Source organism: Excalfactoria chinensis, chromosome 4 (assembly GCF_039878825.1).
Source record: "Excalfactoria chinensis isolate bCotChi1 chromosome 4, bCotChi1.hap2, whole genome shotgun sequence".
Lineage (NCBI taxonomy): Eukaryota > Metazoa > Chordata > Aves > Galliformes > Phasianidae > Excalfactoria > Excalfactoria chinensis.
The window spans coordinates 4110135-4129593 of record NC_092828.1 but is presented as its reverse complement, the minus strand read 5'-3'; the positions used below and the strand labels follow the sequence as shown (position 1 = coordinate 4129593).

The 19459-nt window shown below is 37.9% G+C and overlaps 1 long non-coding RNA gene across 2 annotated transcripts in view; it reads right to left on the bottom strand.

The window, feature by feature from the left end:
- LOC140251829 (uncharacterized) overlaps positions 1-19459 on the bottom strand; it is a 328692-nt gene that overhangs the window by 257111 nt on the left and 52122 nt on the right. For both annotated transcript variants that reach the window (XR_011903474.1, XR_011903473.1), the window contains exons 3-4: positions 18706-18829; positions 4895-4972 (exon numbers count right to left, since the gene is read on the bottom strand). This is a non-coding gene — a long non-coding RNA (uncharacterized lncRNA). The remainder of the gene's footprint in view (positions 1-4894; positions 4973-18705; positions 18830-19459) is intronic.

The window sequence follows — 19459 nt, the reverse complement described above, 5'->3', positions numbered from 1 at the left end:
GTTGTAGGTTTGGGTTTTTTCCACTTTAATTTATTTATCTATTTATTTATTTATTCATTTATTTATTTTTACTTTTGGGTAAAATACTATTGCAGACAAATCATAGCTAAGATTATTTCATCTGCCAGAAATACTTTTTATCCCCCATGTGGAATGATCACAAAAGATAACTTGATCAATTAGTCTCTAATATGTCTATTCATAGAAAAAGAAAAGGAAATAATTAGTGAAATATGTATAGGAATTGCAGTTTTGGCAAAATAGATATCTCAAATGCAAGTTTTACTCACTTCTATCTCTATTGTCATACCTATAAGCAAAGAATGTGATCTGATCAAAATCAAGTTCTATCCAGTAACTTTTATGTCATTCCGCAGAAAGGTATGGAAGGATTTACTACTTTTAAACCACTGTGTTCAACATTACATCTTATTCACAGTGATAGAAAATCATCTGGTAAACAAACTATGCACTGTACCTAGCACAGAAAATACAAAGATTCAGTGTGGCAATTTATTGGTATTACACCCTGTTTGTCCCAGTGTCTAACAGAGAACATTTCTATTAAATTTCTGTGTATGGCTGCCAACTACTCCTGCACAAATCCCCTTGTTCTTCAAGGTAAGCCTTTGCAATTTCTCAGCTCTCTAAACAAGATTAGTAGTAACTATTAATTACTGGCCCTCAGTGAGATAATTCAGCTGAGCTACTGTGACCTACTCTGAAGGAGCTTTCATGTCCTAAAATCAGAAATATTATCTCACATTCACCATGGCCTAAGAATACATGTACATATAGACATTTCCTACAGCCCAGCTGATGAATAATAGCTTATTAGATAGCTTCAGTTTGGCATCACTCTAAGCATACTTCTAGCTCTTTCTCATGTTTGCAAGACAGAAACATTTTGTGTCTAGTGATTAGTAGAACCATGGTTCACCAGCACAGAAACTCTCAGAAATACACTGGGATCTGTATTACAGGTTCTGTTTTGGATGTTGTGTTGAGGGACATGGTTTAATGAGAACTATTGGTGATGGGTGGATGGTTGGACTGAGTGATCTTGTGGGTCTTTTCCAACGTGGGTGATTCTATGATTCTATGATTCTGTTACAATGATGAATCATTAAAGTCAGAAAAGACCACTAAGATCATGTAGTCCAACCATCAACCCACCACCACCATGCTCATAAAGCCTTGTTTCTTGGTGCAACACCTAATCTTTTCTTGAAAACCTCCAGGGAAGGTGACTCTGCCACTTCTCTGGACAGCCCACTTCTTTCCTTACACTAAAAGGAAATTTGCCCTAATTCATTAACACCTGACCTTAGCTTTTGGAACTGGTAAAAGAAACTTACTTTGAGGGAAGGAGAGCTGAGACAAGACCTTTAAAACCACTGAGTCAGTAGGTGACTTATTATATGATAATCAATTAAGATGAAATAAATTGCTGACCTGAAAATGAAGAGTAAGGGTGAAGATTTATAAACCCATAGTCAAACAAAAGAAATGCCTGCAACTTTCATTTGTAGATGTGATTGATACTAAATGAGAACCTCTCATTTTTCTTAATAAATACATGAGGCTATATTGCTATCACTTATTATTAGCTTCTTATTTGCATAGTGCTAGGCAATTTGCATTAGGAACTTATTTTTCCCTCCTCTATTTTGTTTTTCAAATGAATTTATGTTCGCAGTGGGAGGCAGCAGGAGAAATCCTGGATTTAGCCACAGAGAATAGCAAACAGTAGGCAAATTTCTTCTTCTGTCCCCTGCTGACTTGCCAGAAGAAAAAAGATTGTTCAGTCATTGTGTACATTCAGTTCTCATCATCTGTGGTCCCAACAGGGGGTCAGTAAAATGTCTTTGGGATTGCCAGTTAGCATTAAACGTGCTGCTGACTTTTTTTGGGGGGTGTGTATCCTTGAGTTTAATTCTCAATTCAAAAACCCCACTGCTGCTATGCTATTCACAGGCTATCATCTCACTGATTGGTGTCTGGTTGATTTGCAGTCCTCCAGCTCTTTTACATTTTTGCCTCTTGAGAAATCTCCACAGCAGGAGTGACTCCACCTACATGTTTGCAAAGTGACAAATTGCAAGGTAAATTACTGGCAGAGGGGACGGTGTAGGGATCAAGGTTTTGGATAAGGTCATCTTGGGCAGGCCTTTGAGATGTATGATGTGTGATGTGATGATGTATGTGGGCATCAGTTGGAATGTGGCTGTACAGATGGGGCAAAAGTGTTCTGGGGAGTAATCTCACTGTACCGATTGCCAGAGCTTTTAATTCAGTGGGGGAAAGTGATGGAATTCCTTGTGAAGAGGGGGGTCTGGTAATGCTGCCTTTTTAGTATACTGTAGAGAAAAGCCTAGTTGTCTTACTGTATCTTGGAGGACTTCGCAGTGAAGATAACATTGTCAATAGCCAGGCTTTTCTTGCATCTCTCTAGAGTTACCTGAACCCGCTGCTTCCCTGAAGTTCCTGTATACCAATGCATGCACCAAGAGAAATAAAACAGAAAAACTAGAGATCTGTGTGTGGTCAAAGGGATGTGATCTCACTGCAGTCACAAGAAATGGTGGGACAGCTCAAATGACTAGAATGCTGTCATGGATGGCTATTTAGGAAAGAGAGGCTGGCAAGGTGAAGTAGTGGAGTTACTCTTTATTTATGTGAGAAAATAACTAGAATGTATTGAGCTCCACATGATGGGAAATGATGAAATGGAAAGACTGGGTAAGAATTAAGGAGCAAGCTAACATAGGTGACACTGTTGTGGATGTGTACTACAAGCCACCTGATCAGGAGGAAGCAAATGAGGCCTACAAACAGCTGGAAGTAGCTTCGTGATCCCTGGCGCTGGTTCTCTTTGGGGACTTCAATCTGTCCTGGTATTTGCTGGATAAGCAACATAGCCAGGCACACACGGTCCAGGATGTTAATGATAACCGTCTGATGCAGGCGGTGGAGGATCCATCAAGAAGGAGTGTGCTACTTGGTATTGATTTTACAAACAACGAATAGCTGGTCAGGGATGTGATGGTTGTGGGATGCTTGGAATGCAGTGATTAGAGTGGTGGAGTTCATGGTGGAGTTAAATGGTGGAGTTAAAGATTGTGTGGAAGAAGCAAAGCAATGGACTTCAGAAGAACCAAGCTTGACTTCTTCAAAAACATACTTGGAAGTATCCCATGAGCTAGAGTTTTAGAAGATAAGGGGGCCTATGAGAGCTGGTTGGAGTTTAAACACCACTTCTTTGAAGCTCAAGATCAGTGCATTCCTAAGAGTAAGAAATTGGGGAAAGGTAAACAGGGGCCTGCATAGATGAGCAAGGAACTCATAGATAAACAAAAAGGAAAGAAGAAAGTCCATGAAATGACGAAAAAGGGCCTGCTCAACTCAGAAGAATATAGAAATGTTGTTAGGGTATGTAGGGATGTAATGAGAAAGGCTAAGGCTCTCTTGGAATGAAATCTTGGAAAGCAGGTAAAGGATAAGAAGAAAGTTTTCTTTAACTATGTCAGCAGTAAAAGGAAGACTAGGGAAAATGTGGGTTCCCTACTAAATGAGTGGTTGTTCATAGGATGTTCCATAATGACATGCAGAAGAACTTCTTTATGGTAATGGTGATGAAGCACTGGAACAAGTTGCCCAGAGATATTGTGGTGTCTGCTTCTATGCAGATACTCAATACTCAGCTGACTGCCTACATGTACATACTGTATGATACCTGCTTTAGCAGGGTGGTTACACTTGATGATCTCTTGAGGTCCCTTCCAACCACAGTGATACTCTGATTCTGTGAATCTGTGAAATATATTTTAGGACCTCTTTTAAGCAAATAAACAAATAATGTACAAATCTTTATCACTCACACAGACAGACTGCCTCTACTAGACTAATGTCATAGTAATATAAATTTTTATTGGCATTCCACAACTTAACATCATGTAGAGCATGGGTAATTAAAGAGTTAATACTCCAGTTTTGTAGTCTGACAACTTTCTGTATAACCAGTTCTCAGTAGAGAAAAATAACTACATATCCGAAATGACTTAGTATTCAGAGAGGAAGATAAGCCACAGGAGGAAGTCATGGGATCTCACTCAGGCTCGAGCTCTCTCTTGATCACTGCCTGGCAGTGTGTGGGCTTGCTCCCCAGTGCACCTTCAGTTCAATGAAGGTTTTCAGTTCCAGACACTATCTCTCTCATTTTACATGATTTATTAGCCTTAATTACAATTACATTGAATTATATTGTGTTATGTTGCATTCAGATTTCATATTTAGTAAAATTAAGTTTCCTCCTTAGATCGTTGCTGCTGTTCTGTTTTTGGTACCAGTTCCCATCTCCCTGCCCTTCCCCTTTTCCCTTCCCAGTTTTCAGCTGGGGTTCTATGGGCCTGCTGCCCCCTCTCATGGACACAGATTGATTTAGATAACTCCACAACAACTGGAATTATCAATATGACATAGCAGCTCTTTGACTACATTGTACTGTCATAATGCTGGATTTGCACTGCTTACAGTCACTGCAAAAGATGTATTTATTGAGTGCCATTGATAACACTGATTAGATATCACTCACTTTTTTACTTGTATACAAACAATTGAATTTTCTCAGCCTCGCTTTTTTTTTTTTAGCAGGTAATGTCTTTTACAAGAAGGTGATCTGGTATAATGGAATATTAACTGCAGATTCTGAGACACCGAGTAGAGGCTATATAATACTGATCTATTTAAAATAAATACAGCTTATGTGTGGCAATAGTAATCTACAAAAGAAAATAATGCCCAACTTTCCTAACAACAAACTGATCTTGCTAATAAGATAGCTCAGATTGGACAGACAGCTTATGAGCATGCCAAGATAGCGAATTAAACATACCTGTCACTGTTATCCTGCAACTAAACATACTAATGATCTTTGTTCCTCCTCCAAAATTTTATGTCTCCATGCAACCACCTGTGGGACAAAACAGGATCAGAGATGTACAATTTAAGTATATGGGCAAACAGGTTCTGATTTCAGCAATATTTTCAAGTGAAGTTTAATTCACATGCACAGGTGTTTATAAAGTGTATACCAGATGTAGGAAACACCAGAATTTTGGTAGTCATGTAATTCGCACAAAATAATATGTTCAGGCCATCTTAAGTTGATTTGAGATCCGAGTTTGCTCAACTTCTAACAAAGGTTTCTGAATACTGAGTTCAGCAAATTGACTGCATGCAGCTATACTCAGGTAGAGGATAAGCACTTTCTAAATTAAATGCGGGGGATCCTCACTAGAGGGTAGTACCTTCCTCCAACTCAGAAAAATGCCAGAACAAACACTACAATGTTGATTCAGCCACCTAATTTTAGGAAGTTACCCAAAGACCTGGCTTTACATCTATGTTCTCTTTCCACAGTCATAGGTGTCATACAGCTTATATGGGGCGTAAATCTCTGCCTTGAAACATGATGCCACATGAAAAAGCCCAGAATGATTCACTGCCTCCGTTAGTATTCCAACTAAATACTAAAACTTAGAATTATTCCTCTTTTTATAGATCTGTGTCGTGAGGAAAAACTGCTCAGTCATATGATTTCAACCTAATTGGGACTGAAGTGGTTTACTGATTGATTAACAACACATCATTAAAAAGCAATCAGTGAATTATGTATCTGGCATTGATATCAACAACACATCAGATAAAGCACAACACCAGGCACTCACAAAATATTAGGAATATCTACACATTTCTAAATGGTGAGGAAGCTCCTATATGATCACATTTGCGTGATGGAGCAGTGTTCCTGTGCATTGCATCCTGTGAACTAGGACAGATAGCATCAGTTCCTCCTCCAAGGCTGACTCCCTTTTCAAAATCATTTTTGTAATTTTATTTTAATTTCTATACACTCTGGTTGATGATTCTTTTCCCTATCAGGGTTCATTATCCAGGGACAAAAATCTCAGATTTTTTTGAGTGTCTTGGTCATACTAGTTCCCGTCCCGCCAGCTTTTATTATACTGGCCCATCAGCAGGTGGGCGAGTGTGTGAATTCACTCTCTGACCCCATATAACACGTTTGCTTGTGAATCTCACCCACTTCAGAAAAAACAGGCAGTCGTATTTGCAAACAGCATTGTTGACATTTTCAGAAGAAAATCCAACAGCAAAATGGAAGCTCTACTTCCAATATTTTTACTTTGTATTTTGATCATATAATGTTTACATGCCCAGGACCTGACAAATAAGGAGAAACTAGATTTGGTGAAATTAGTTCTGGCGTACTATGAAATAACTGAATACAGAAAGCCAAGGGCTCTGATAATTTCATGTAGTATGTATATTACACTGTGTAGAAATGGGTCTCTATTTCTTTAGTTTCTTCTGAATAAATGTAAAAATGAATCTATATAGACATTGCATTTTGGACACATGTTTTACTCTAGGTGTAATTTCCAGACAGTGCTTGCCATGGATAATTAGGTGGTCTAGTTTTAAATTATGTGAAGATTAGCAATTTGTATTTCCAATTCCTGTTTTAAATTAAATGTGAATACGCACGCATGTGGGTGTGTGTGAATGTGTTTCCGCATATATTAGTAAGAGTATCCCACTCAGAGGATGTGATTCCTTCCCTTCCTCTCTCCTCCTTTCTTAAAAAAATGGAACAAGTCTGAATCTGATTTACAACCTAAAATAAGTGACATTGCTGGAGGAAAAGAAGTAAATAATAAGCAGATAAAACCAGAATATCAGAAGTGAATACCAGGCAAAAGTACTACCTGCTTTAAAGTGCCTGAAGTCTCTGTCAGTTTAGAATAAAACAAATGAAACTACCATTTACCTGGTTCTCTAGTGCAAACCCTAAATGACTTTACCCTGCTTTAGCTCCTCGGGCAAAAACAGAAAATGTCAAGACTGAAGAAGAAGATGCGCCGAGACTCATGACCAGAAGGTTTTCAAGCTGGAAGGCAGAAAAAGATCCCTCTGTGGTTGAAGGAGCAGAATAAATTGCACATGTCTCAGCCTTGAGAGCTTTGGGTTTGCTTCTGAATTCAAGAGGCTCTAACAAACCACAAAATATGCAAACAAAAATAAAAACCAGAAAGCTTTGTTTGTTCCAATTTTGTCAGCTTCTCTCTTAAAATAAAAAAGAAAAAGAGGAAAAAAGGGAAAACAATTTCATTAATCGAAATGGTCGGGTTTTACTAGCTGTGTGATTTGCTTACAAGAACCTGGGGTAATGATTCACTGTCTGGGACTAAGATTTATCTCTAATTCTCAAATAAATAAGGTTTTCTCCCCTGTTATGCAAAATTCTGAAAGATGGAAAATATTTTTTTTAATTAATATGTTTTAGGTTGCAGATAAGAAGCCACCTATCCAAAGATCAGAAAGGTGCTGAAATTGAAATCTCTGAAAGCCCCCTAATGTTATAGAATGGAAAAATACCACAGGATTGTCATAGGAAAGATAGTATTTTAGGATGGAAAGAGCCCCTTTGCTCTGGATGAGATACACATGCTGATGCACAGACTGTTTCTGGCTGCTGTGATCCCCTTTTGCCAGTGGGTGTGGCTAGGAATAGCTCAGAAATAAAGCAGGGAAGGTAAAAAATCATAATGGGGACAAGTGGATGAATTGATTGTATTGTTTGTGTTGTATTCAATTAGCAGGCTCAATTCCCCTTAAAACAAGAAGCCAGTTAATAATAGCAGTAAAGCAGTCTGTCACTTTGGAGATTATCACATTGGGGCATATTTTTGCTGGGAGATGAAAGGAGAAAAGATGAGACACCTATTGTACCCCTGCTTCTCTTGTTCATAAAAGATGCATTTCAGACACAATGGACAAATTTCATGCCTATGACAAATACTCCAGTTTAAGAGATGAACCATTAGATTTGAATACTGCTATATAATTGTTTCACATCTCCACATCATAACATTTAAGCGAGCTTATGATTCAGGTGAATAATCATCGGATAGAGCAGTCAGCTAAAGTATTTCCTTTTTTTTTTTTTTTTTTTTTCTTCAATCTACTGGTATAGATAAAGTGTTTTCTGTTCTTGGAAGTAGCAAACATTTCCATAATCAACATGTCTTGTACAGCTATAGACCTGGCAACAGCACAGAATCATAGAACACAAGGTTGGAAAGGGCCTACAAGACCATCTAGTCCAACCTTCCTCCCTTTACCATACCTACAGAATGTATTTCTCCAGGCAGAGATGGCCAGCAAATGTCTCCCATGAGAATGAATTTAATAGTTATTCATTCAGTGTAATTTATTTGCTTGGGTTTAAATTACCTATTGCTACTAGTTTTCTTGGTGATGGGGAGAATGATGCAGTTAGACTACACAGAATCATAGAATTGCTCAGGCTGGAAAGGATGTTCAAGATCATCAAGTCCAAGCACAATCTAACCCCATTACCCTAACAAATAACTCTCTGCTAAATCATATCCTTGAGTGCCACATCCAAAATGTTTTTAAACACACTCAGGAATGGTGACTCAACCTCCTCCCTCAGGAGCCTATTCCAATGCTTAACAACCCTTTATGTAAAGAAGTTTTTTTTCTGATACCCAACCTAAACCTCTGCTGGTGCAACTTGAGGCCATCTCCCCTCTTTCTGCTTATTTAGACAAAAAAGGTGGTAATACATCCCTCAAAATCTGCTGTTGATGGGCAGGTAGAGAACTGTTGTTTTGCTGGTAGAGATCAGCAAAAGGTTTGAGAAGATTTGTCTGATGGTAGCAGTAATTATACCAATAGGACTGGAGTGACTCATAACTGTGGCAGTTAGCCAGAACCTCATAACACTCTGCAGAGAATCTAAAGGTCACTCAGTTTTCAATTAATTGGTTTCTGGGGACTGACACTTTTCTGTGGCTTTCCTAACCTGTCAGGAGGGTTTACTTTTGTGCCTGTCCTGTCTTCCCTTCTTATCATCTTTTTAAAATCAGGATGCACTCTTCCTCTGTACTTGTTCTTCATTTTCAATAGGAGCAAAGGCTACATTTGAATGTCCTTATCTACAGACAGATGTTCCTTATCTTTCATTCTCAAAATTGCTAAATACAAATATTGATTTAAATGTCTCTTTCTGATACATCTTGATCAGATGAGATAGTTGTGTATTGCTTGACAAGGTGATTCAGATAACAGACACTAAGTCAAAACAAATCACGGGTGGACATCATAGAATCACAGAATCATAGAATTACCCAGGTTGGAAAAGACCTTGATGATCATCAAGACCAACTGCAGCCTAACCAGTACCCTAACTCTAAAAACCCTCCACTAAATCATATCCCTGAGCACCACATCCAAATGGCTCCTAAACACATCCAGGGATGGCGATTCAACCACCTCCCTGGGAAGCCTATTCCAGTACCTAACTACCCTTTCTGTAAAGAAGTTTTTCCTAATATACAACCTAAACTTGCCCTGGCACAACTTGAGGCCATTTCCCCTCGTCCTATCACATGTCACTAGTGAGAAAAGTCTCATTCTTTGTTTTTTCCTGGATTTCAGATTGTTCAGCAAAGCAGATTAATTAGCATTTTGCATTTCTTCCAGATGAGAATCCAAAGAAAGAAAATTACTTTACTAAGAGGTGGAGAAAGCAGCTTGACCCATTTGAAAGTAACGTTTTCTTTCTAAAACATATTAAAAAGTATGACATCTATTTTGGTCCACAGAATGTACAATAAATTATGGCATAATGTTACATCTAAACACCTACATGTTACATTACTAAATGTAAAGTATGTAAAGACTGGCTTCATAGATCCTAAGTAACTAGAATCAACTGTACACTACTGGTCATTTAAACTGAAAGTTATTTGAATTCCTAAATAATTTTCTTACTATTTTTTTTTTCCTGTGAAACAAATAAATTCTTAATAAATTCCTTAAAAAGCTAAACAAAAAAAGAGAGAAACCAGGAAAAAGATATATCTCTTTTTGTTTTTATTGACTCCAGTGTCTTTGATGTATATATATATATATATATATATATAAACTGTAATAGTTGAAACATGTCTTTTCCAATGAACAGCCTTAAAGGAAAAAAGAAATAGATGAATCATTACAAAACAAAGTTTCTTGGGCTCTGTATACATAGAGATGAACGATGTAAATTGAAACTTTTTTACTATTGCCAGAAGCTAACATTTGGCATATGAAACCTTCATCATTAAATGTAAAACTCCAGACCCTGAGGTCAACCAGTTAACACTAAGCTCAGGCTCACAAACTTTTATGTTTGACCCACTGAGGGAGACTCCAACAGATAAGCACAGCCTGGTCTGTAAACATTTCCAGAGATGCCATTTACTCTTTTTCAGTGGTTCACTGTTTTCCCATGCTCGTGAGGCAACAGTGCCTATCCTCCAAAGTGAACTGAGTCCCTCTGTTAAAGGACCACAATGATCATCTGGTTGCAACCCCCTGCTATGTGCAGGGTCATCAACCACCACAGCCACATCCAGCCAGGGATGAGGCAACCACAGACTCCTTGGGCAACCTGTTCCAATGCATCATCACCCTCTGTGTGAAAAACTTCCTTCTAATATCTAAACTAAACCTCCCCTGTCTCAGTTTAAGACCATTCTCTCTTGTCCTATCACTATCCACCCCTGTAAACAGCTATTCCCCCTCCTGTTTATATGCTCCCTTCAAGTACTGGAAGAGGACAGTGAGGTCTCCCCATTGCCTTCTCTTCTCCAAGCTAAACAAGCCCATTTCCCTCAACCTTTCCTTATAGGAGAGGTGTTCCAGCCCTCTGATAATCTTAGTGCCCTTCCTCTGGACCTGCTCCAAGAACTCCACATCCTTTCTGTACTGGGAACCACAGGCCTAGTCACAGTAAATAATTAATGTGACAAGACTAACATGAATATAGTTCATCAGGCTGTGCTTTGGAAAGTGGCAAAATGCTGTACTCATAAAACTTCTCTATATTTGGTAAGTCATTAAGAGGAGTGTCTACAATGGAATGAAGTCCCTCACACTCCTTCTGATAAGTCACAATTTCACCCAATGTAGCTGAGAAAACTCACATCCAATTCCGTTACAATAATAAGATGCTTCCTCCCCACTTTCATACCGATCTATTTAGGCACTAATAGGGCTTGAGAGGGTGTGAAGTAAATGGACATTTATACACTCACTGGAACAACTCTAGCTGAATTTCAAATTCTCTAAAGCTTGAGTTTCTGTGTAATGTGATCAGTGTTCTCAGTATTTCTGAGCAATTTTAAGAGAGGTGTTCCAAATTTTATTTCATAATAATAGAAATAATATTCAAGAATCAATGCTGTTTTATTGCATTAGTTTTTATTTGCTTTGTTGTTCTTCCATGGGATTTGGACGTGCAGATGGTTTCATGTCTTCCTGTTTGCTTAGGGGCAAAGATTTATTTTTTTTTTCTCTGTGTACATATGGCCATTAATCCGTCCCCTGAATGAAATAATTCAGTTTCCAATGTTATCTCACAGTAACTAAGAAAGATAGAAAAAAGCAAGAGGAGAAGTTAAAAGAATTATATGCTTTGTGGGGAAGAACAGAACTGCTGATCTTTTAATGGAAAGAAACATGACAATATAGATGCTTTGACTGATACTTTTCCTAATGAAGAGAAGTGATCTTATCATCACAGTTTAGGGTTCTAAAGCAAAATAGTCTATTATGCTAACTCATCTGTGTAGAGCACGTTGTAACATTTAGGTCAATCAAGTGGAAGTATTTAAAGATATCACAAAAGATATTTGTCATATTTGTCTTTCTTTATCAAAACAAAGATAAATGTTGATGGCCTTGGTGTCACTTGTATGTCATTTGTCACTGTATAGTTACCTGTTTAGAGAGTTATTCCTATACATAAAAATAGACAGAGAGAGAAACAGAAAAAAAGTTACTTGCAAATCTTTAAATATCACAGAGGATCCCAGGTGAGGATTTCTGTATGGCTCTACTGTTGCAATAAACAATAAACCTTAGCAAGTCAATAGTAAAATGAGAAATAAAAACAAAGCGATTGAATATATCCTTTAAAATTCAGGAGAACAGGATTTGTTGCTGCATGTGGTCCACTTGTAATATCATAGCAGTGCCACTTAGCTCCTAAAGAGCTGTTTTCATCAGTATGTCTCAAAGCACATTACAAAGAGATGTTGATATTCCTTTCTGTAAAACTGAAAGAAGATAAGAATTGTACAAGAGTGCTCAGCGGTCTGTTCAATCAGGCAAGAATACAATAGACTTCCTGCAAATTTTCATTGTTCTTAGCATTTAGCAAAGATGCTTCTCTCTTTTGCGTACTCAGAAGTGATCCAGCAACTACTCCACTCAAATAACTATAATTACACATTTCAAAAAGAGATGTGAAAAGAAAACCCAGTCTTATTTTCTTGAAAGCATAAGCCCCTTCTTCTTTGCATATCAAAATGACTCAAAGAGCAAAGATGAACTGGAGGTGTCATACCAGCTTAGAGATTCCTGTAAATAAAGATACATACAGATAGCCAAAAAGACTTTTAGAGGGGTTTCCTACTAGATCAGTCTATACTGCCATGGTTCTGCTGCCACCTCTTGTTCAAGTGACCTGCCCCAAGTGACTCTAAAAGATTTGATGGATCTGAGTGGAAAATATTGGGCTTAGACATTTTGGTTCTACTATAGAATGTGTATTGCAAACATTTGCAGTAGATATCAGTAGATCTGACTTGGGAATTTTAGAAGGGTGATTCTTCAAGATATGTCCCAGGATTCGGTGAGTTAATTGAAGTTATAGACTAAGAAAAATATGAAACCGGGATAAGATTTGGAGGCCTCAAACACCAAGCCAGAAATCCTGCAGTTAGCCAACACAGTCTGCTTTCTCAGGTGTTTAACTCCAAATGTCTGTAGATAAAGTATTGTGTTCTTGAAAATGAGGTTGATTCTATCCTCAATTTTAGAAGCCTAATTACCCCACAATTTATGCCCTTTACAGTTTAGCTAACTTCACCTTATATGAAAGTGAACATTCAGGCCTCATATTTTGGTTGAAACTGAGACATAGGTCCCAAAGAGAAATACTGGAAAAGGTATTTTTCTGAGAAGTTAGTGTCACAGGCTGTATTGCTTCATTCTCCTTAAAGCTAAAACATACAAAGAGAAAACAATCAACCCTACACAGATTCTAAACACCAAAGCTCTGTTACAAGAAAAGCAGTCTTACATTTCTTTCCCAGCATTCAGGAGATTGTTCTGCAACCCATCTATTTCTCATAAATTTTGTTAATCTTCTTTGATCAGAGGAAATTATGTACACAACAAGAGGACAGATGACATGACATGGAAGGTGAAGGGTATGATGCTGTGAAGCTTGTAAAATGAAATGTTCAGAAACATTTGTGCATAGGGATCAGGCAAAAGCCTTTCTTCCTCTGAAGAAATTGCAGAATCTACAAAATGGGAGGAGACAGGAAGTACTTTTTATTTATACATTTATATTTATGCATTCATATTGTGTTTAATGCCCGTCTCCTTCTCATGAAACTTCATCAAGAAAGTTAACAGAAAATCAAACAATACCAAGAAGTAGTAAGCAAATACTGGCTACAGTGTGCCAGAAAAAAAAGAGAAGGGAAGTAAAGGGAAATGAGAAGTGAAGTGTTGAGTTTTGCTTGGTGTATGCAATGTGAGTTCTTATACCTGATTTCTTGTCACTAGACTGGCTACACTGTAAATATATCTCAGCAGGCAATATTCCTCTGTATGTGTTAGTAAGGCTTTCTGTTCGCTTACAGTGCTGTAACAATAATAAGCTACTTTATAGAACAGCAGGAAAGACTTCAATATATTTTACAGAAAGGCATGCTGGTTCCTATGCTGTATCTAGTCATGAAAACGCAGATAATTACACAAATGGCCTCAATAGTCCCACTCCAGAGCAATGACTAAAATGTGTGGTACAGAAACGATATTATTTTGGTATTGGTATGATAAAATTACTTTCAGGACAAAAGTGAACATTTTCAGGTGAATCCAGGAAAATCACATGCCCATTCAACATATTTGTTTATTTAAATTTGCACTGAAGTTTTGTAAAGTAAGAAGAGTCAAAACTGCCTTTTGACACATAAAATGTAGTGTGTGAATTATCATACTACACTACTACAACAGTGGTGAAATTTAGGGAGAAGAAATCTTCTAGAATTAGGGGTTTTCCCTTAATCCGTGTGGAAGATGTCACAGAATTTGTGCTCTGTTTCACCATGAACAGAGATTGTTGACAACCCTTAAATTTCACCTCCCAAAGAGTTACTTTCAGAGATGCTGAAGCTCAGAAACACTCTTCTTTTCACAGCTCCTCCCATTCCTGCCATGGAGTAATTATTAATATTCAGTCTGTTCATGATACGTGAAATAAGAACGTTTTGTGTGGATGACTGAATCTTCAGTGTAAGTTTCAGATCTAATGACTAATTCTGCACTCAATAAAAAGATGATACTCTCCACAACCTCCTAAATTAGTGTGGTTATTGCACTTTATGAATAATCCTTTGATTTTTAAATGTTTTAAATAACAAGAGATCAGCATCTCTAGTGAATTTTGATACAATGAACATCAAATAATGAATTTTAAGCTTACCTTTGTACAACTAAATCAATTTACTTACAGAATTGTACTTGCCTGTACCTTCTAAGGTGTTCAGAGTATTTCTGAATTGAAAATTAGTTTCTGCATTATACTGCTGGTTCATAATAATTCTGAGGAACCTACTTTTACTACTATCTATTTCTCACTTCACTTATAAGCTGGTCAGCAAGGAAGGGACAAAAATGTTCTTCCTCATTCTTGCATGTCTCTTCTAGATACTGGTGAATGGGAAATAATCTTGTTCTCTCCTAATTTAAAGGTACACAGTCTGCTTGCTAACGGAGATGAGGAAAGTTAAACGTAACGTTACTACTTTGGCCAAAAAAATAAATATCATAATTTTATTTAACCTTAAAACATCAGTATTTGATGCAAGTTTTATAATTTCTATCTTGTAAATTCAGCAGAAGGCCAGTAACTTGCAGATGAAAATGCAGTACACACAGGCCAACTTGGCAAGTAACATAGAGCTTATATAATGATCAACATAGACCCCATATGTTATCCTATAGAACAGCTTTCATGTTTACCTACAGAATACTAACAAAAAATACTAAAGATATATAGCAATCAGTCTAATCCCTTATGTAACTAATAATTTAAATCTAATTATCAGCCTATTTAACAACATTATTTATGTCTGACCAGAGATACAGAGGGTCATTCATCTCCTGGGAGACTCAGTTCAGTTTCTGGACATCTCTCTGTATTTCTCTGCAGCACTGATGACAATCTTTCAGGAAACAAACATTGTTTGTTTGTCTGCCTTCCTAGTTTCTATCAGTTCATTGATCCTTCTCATCTGACAGCAGTCACAAGCTCAGAGTACACTTATGAGCAATCAGCAAAGAGTGAAACTCTTCCCTTCTTTTCCCTTTCCGACAGAAGACGTATCAAAGCCCAGGAGCTTACCAGTGGTGCTAGCTATGAGATGTGACTCAGGGGACCATAACAAAATGAGAGAGCAAGCTCTACTGACTCCCCTGAGTAAATCCAGGTATTCCTGGGCCAGTGACAGGAGTCTTATGTAAATTTGATTGTGAACAGCAAGGTAGTCTACACTGAGCTGGCAGGTTGTTATTGGCTCAGACCACTTAGGAATCAGGCAGCTGAGATACCAGCTGTGAGTTCTCAGTGAACCTTCTGTAGATCCTGTTAGAGTGACTTGCAAAAGGAAAATCTAGGGATGATAAATATGGATAATACCATTGCCAGGACTTGATTAAAGGGAGTATGTGTTAAGGGGGAGAACAAAGGTAGAGGTCATAACTTCTGCTGACGGTCTTCATTTCAGTAAGTGAAGAAGTTAGTTAACCTAATTTAACTTTGAAGAGGGAGGATTGCCCTAGCTTCCTCAAGGGACATTTTAAATCCTGCTTCACAGAGCTATCTAGTGTTTATAGTGCTTGTCAGTGGTTGTGGGTAGAAATAGTCTGAGGTCCCAGTCCCTGCTGCTAGGACATTATGCATTTTACATGAAATCACAATTGGGAAAAACAGACGAACAACCCTTGGAACTGGAGCCTAGACATCCACATCCTCCCAGAGGAAGTTCCTAGCCTTGCTGCTAGATCTGGCCTTGTTTTTTTTATCTTCTTTTTCCAGCCCAATGAAGCCTGGATGTTTTCTCTGCACACTGCAAGGCTTTTCAGCTGGCATTGTTGAGGCATCCTGCCCTCCTTCCAAGCAGCCTCAAGTCTGTTGGCTAAGCAGACTGCCAAAAATGCAGAAGGAGGGGAGTTAAGTCCCATTAACCAGAGAAGAGAACTGAATACAGATCTTCCAAAGTTCTTCTGGCTGTTAATCAGCTGCATAACAATATTCTTATGAGGGACTGTGCATTGAAAAAAATAAATGTATATCAAACATTACTAAATTTTCTGGGACACTGGGGAGCCAGCAAGCATATTTTGTACATGGGCTAAGAAAACTTGCAATGTGGATTTCCCCAGACCTTAAAGACTTCTTTGTCAACTTGGCACAGGTTTGGGCACAAATGAGGTGCTGCGCTGCTCACACCTTTCAGGGGTAAGTGAACAAATGGAAAAATTAAGCTTTAAAAATGCAAAATATGCTTGAATTAAGCCTGAATAAGAGCAGCAATTTTCAGGACTAAAAATTTGAAATTATGAACCGAAGTCCAGCCTGAATCTCCTTCTCTGGGTTGTAGTCTATTTTATTTTTTTTTTTGGTCATGCTTCTGATGCCTTGTATAGTGTTTCACAGGAAAGCCAAACCCAGGAGCAAGTTGAATTCTAGTTTCTGAGCTTTTTTTCTCCACAAAGTCAGATGCAACCTGTTATTTACTTTCTCCATTCCACTATGTCTGATGTTTAACATTATTGAGGATAATTAACCACTTACTGAAACAATGGGAGCAGAAGAGTGGCCAAATTTCTCATTTTTGTTATAGTAAATGAAGAAAGACTTTCCAAAAATCATCTATGTAACCATACTGTACTCACAGAATCACAGAATTGTAGGGATTGGAAGGGACCTCTAGAGATCACTGAATCCAACCCCCCTGCCAAAGCAGGCTCCCTACACCACGTCACACAGGTAGGCGTCCAGGCAGGTCTTGAATATTTCCAGAGAAGGAGACTCCACCACCTCCCTGGGCAGCCTGTTCCAGTGCTCCGTCACCCTCACTGTAAAGAAGTTCTTGCACACATTTGTGTGGAACTTCCTATGCTGAAGTTACTCATTACTCATTTTCTAATCAGAAAAAAACTGCTTAGTTTGGCATTTTACCAGGAGGTGAAATAGATACACAATTTGTTTATCACTACAAACAGCATTTCTCTTTTCTGTCCTGTTTCTATTCTGGCACAACTTCCCACAATCTTATAGATTGCATCCTACTTCAACAGTGAGATGGTAAAGTTGAAAATAAATACTGGATACACAAGGGAGTACTAAATAAATTTATCTGTGATTAAGCATAATGCAAAAATCATGGTAATGAAAACATGTTCATAATTCTCAGGATTCTCTCCGCTGATTAGGAAGCTGCCTGGACGTCACTGCAATGAGCAGACAGAGGCATCTAGATTATAGATTATCAAGGTGAATAGCATTTAGCAGGCAAAACAAAATATGTAGGTGCCAACACATCAACAGTTCCATGAACATTCTGTCCGTAGTAAGAAAGCTTCAGAACTTCCACAGTAATGTTCTGAACATCACTACACCAGAACCACCAACACTAGCATATTAACCATTTTACACAAAGATTTACACTGATTTTTCTACCTGTTGCTAGAAGTTGCCTCATAACAGCAAGCAGAATTGTCAGAAGGAAACAGATCAAAGAACAAAAAGTTGCATTAGACTTGCACCATCTAGAGCAGTGTTGTCACTTGAAAATCTCGAGATGCTCCCATTTCCCCAGATTCCTAAATAATCTAAAATGCCTTCTGGATAAAATGGGCAAAGACAAGTAGAAAAGCATGCTCAAAAACTGGAAGCTAGAGGATTTACATTTTTACTGAATCTTTATCTTATTTAAAAAAATAGCACTGACTTTTATTTTCCTAATAGTAGAAAAAATATTTTCTACCCATATGTCAGTGGTTTGTCTTGCACACTACACAACTAACACATACACCATTACTCTGTGCCACTTCCATTTCCTGGCACATGGACAAAGCAAGTGGCTGTTCACAGCAGTCACTTCAGATCTGATTTTTATGATATTTGTGGTAATTTATGTACCACTGGTTTTCCTGGGAGTAAAAATCAGTATATACACAAGTGTATCTTTTGTATTTAACATAATGGACATAAAAACAAAAATACAAGATAGAAGTCATAACATTCAGTCCAGAACAAGGCACTAGCATAGCAAGACATAATGAAGACTGAGATCAGAGATTATCTTGAATCACAAATCATAAACCAAAATGGTGAAACTTTCATTAAAAACATCAGTGAAGTACAACTTTTCCAAAAAATTATGAGACTAGAAGGACTAGGAGATACATCAATATTCTGGCTTTGTCAAGGATCCTGAGGAAATGTAAGCAAAAACTTCAAATACCTACAGTGTTTGAGGGACTTTAAACACTGAAGTTATGTAAATGGCCCAAATGCTGGAATGGTCTGTGAAGACAGTTCCTCCTCTTCAGGCTGTTCTTCTTTGTGAGGCACAATTAAAAATTAATTGAGCTGAAAGGCAAGAAAATTATGATTCTATAGGTAAGCTATTAGGCAACTTGGCATTTCTGCTCCAGTGAATACTTCATATAAAATTATGTAAATATTCATTAGAATATGTCAGGAACTCATGTCTCCCTTGTCACTGGAATGCCTTAATCACTATTATCTTAGAGACTTTTGTCCAATGAATATTTAGTTGTTCTATAAAGTTGAGCAATTTCAGCAGGAGACTTGAAGATGTTTTCCTTGAATGCCTAAACATAGGTTTTGAAATAGAGAATATTTCAGTTTCAGTCCTGACCACCAAAGGATGGAATTAAAGCCATAAATCCCAAACCCAGGCACACTGTGAAAATACTACAGTAAAGAAGGAACTACTGTCTATATGGTTGCTGGTATTCAGACCAAAACATGGAGCTGACATTTAACCAAAACTTGGACTTTCATCAATGCATTTATACAAATCATATCATAGTATCATAGTATCGTGTGAGTTGGAAGGGACCTTAGAGATCATCGAGTCTAACTCCTGGGTTTCGAGCCCTTCTGTGTAGCAGAGCAGCATTTCTGCCATTTGCGCCACAGGGGGGATTCGAACCCCGGGCCTCTGGTGATGCAAGCAGCAATTCTACCACTGCG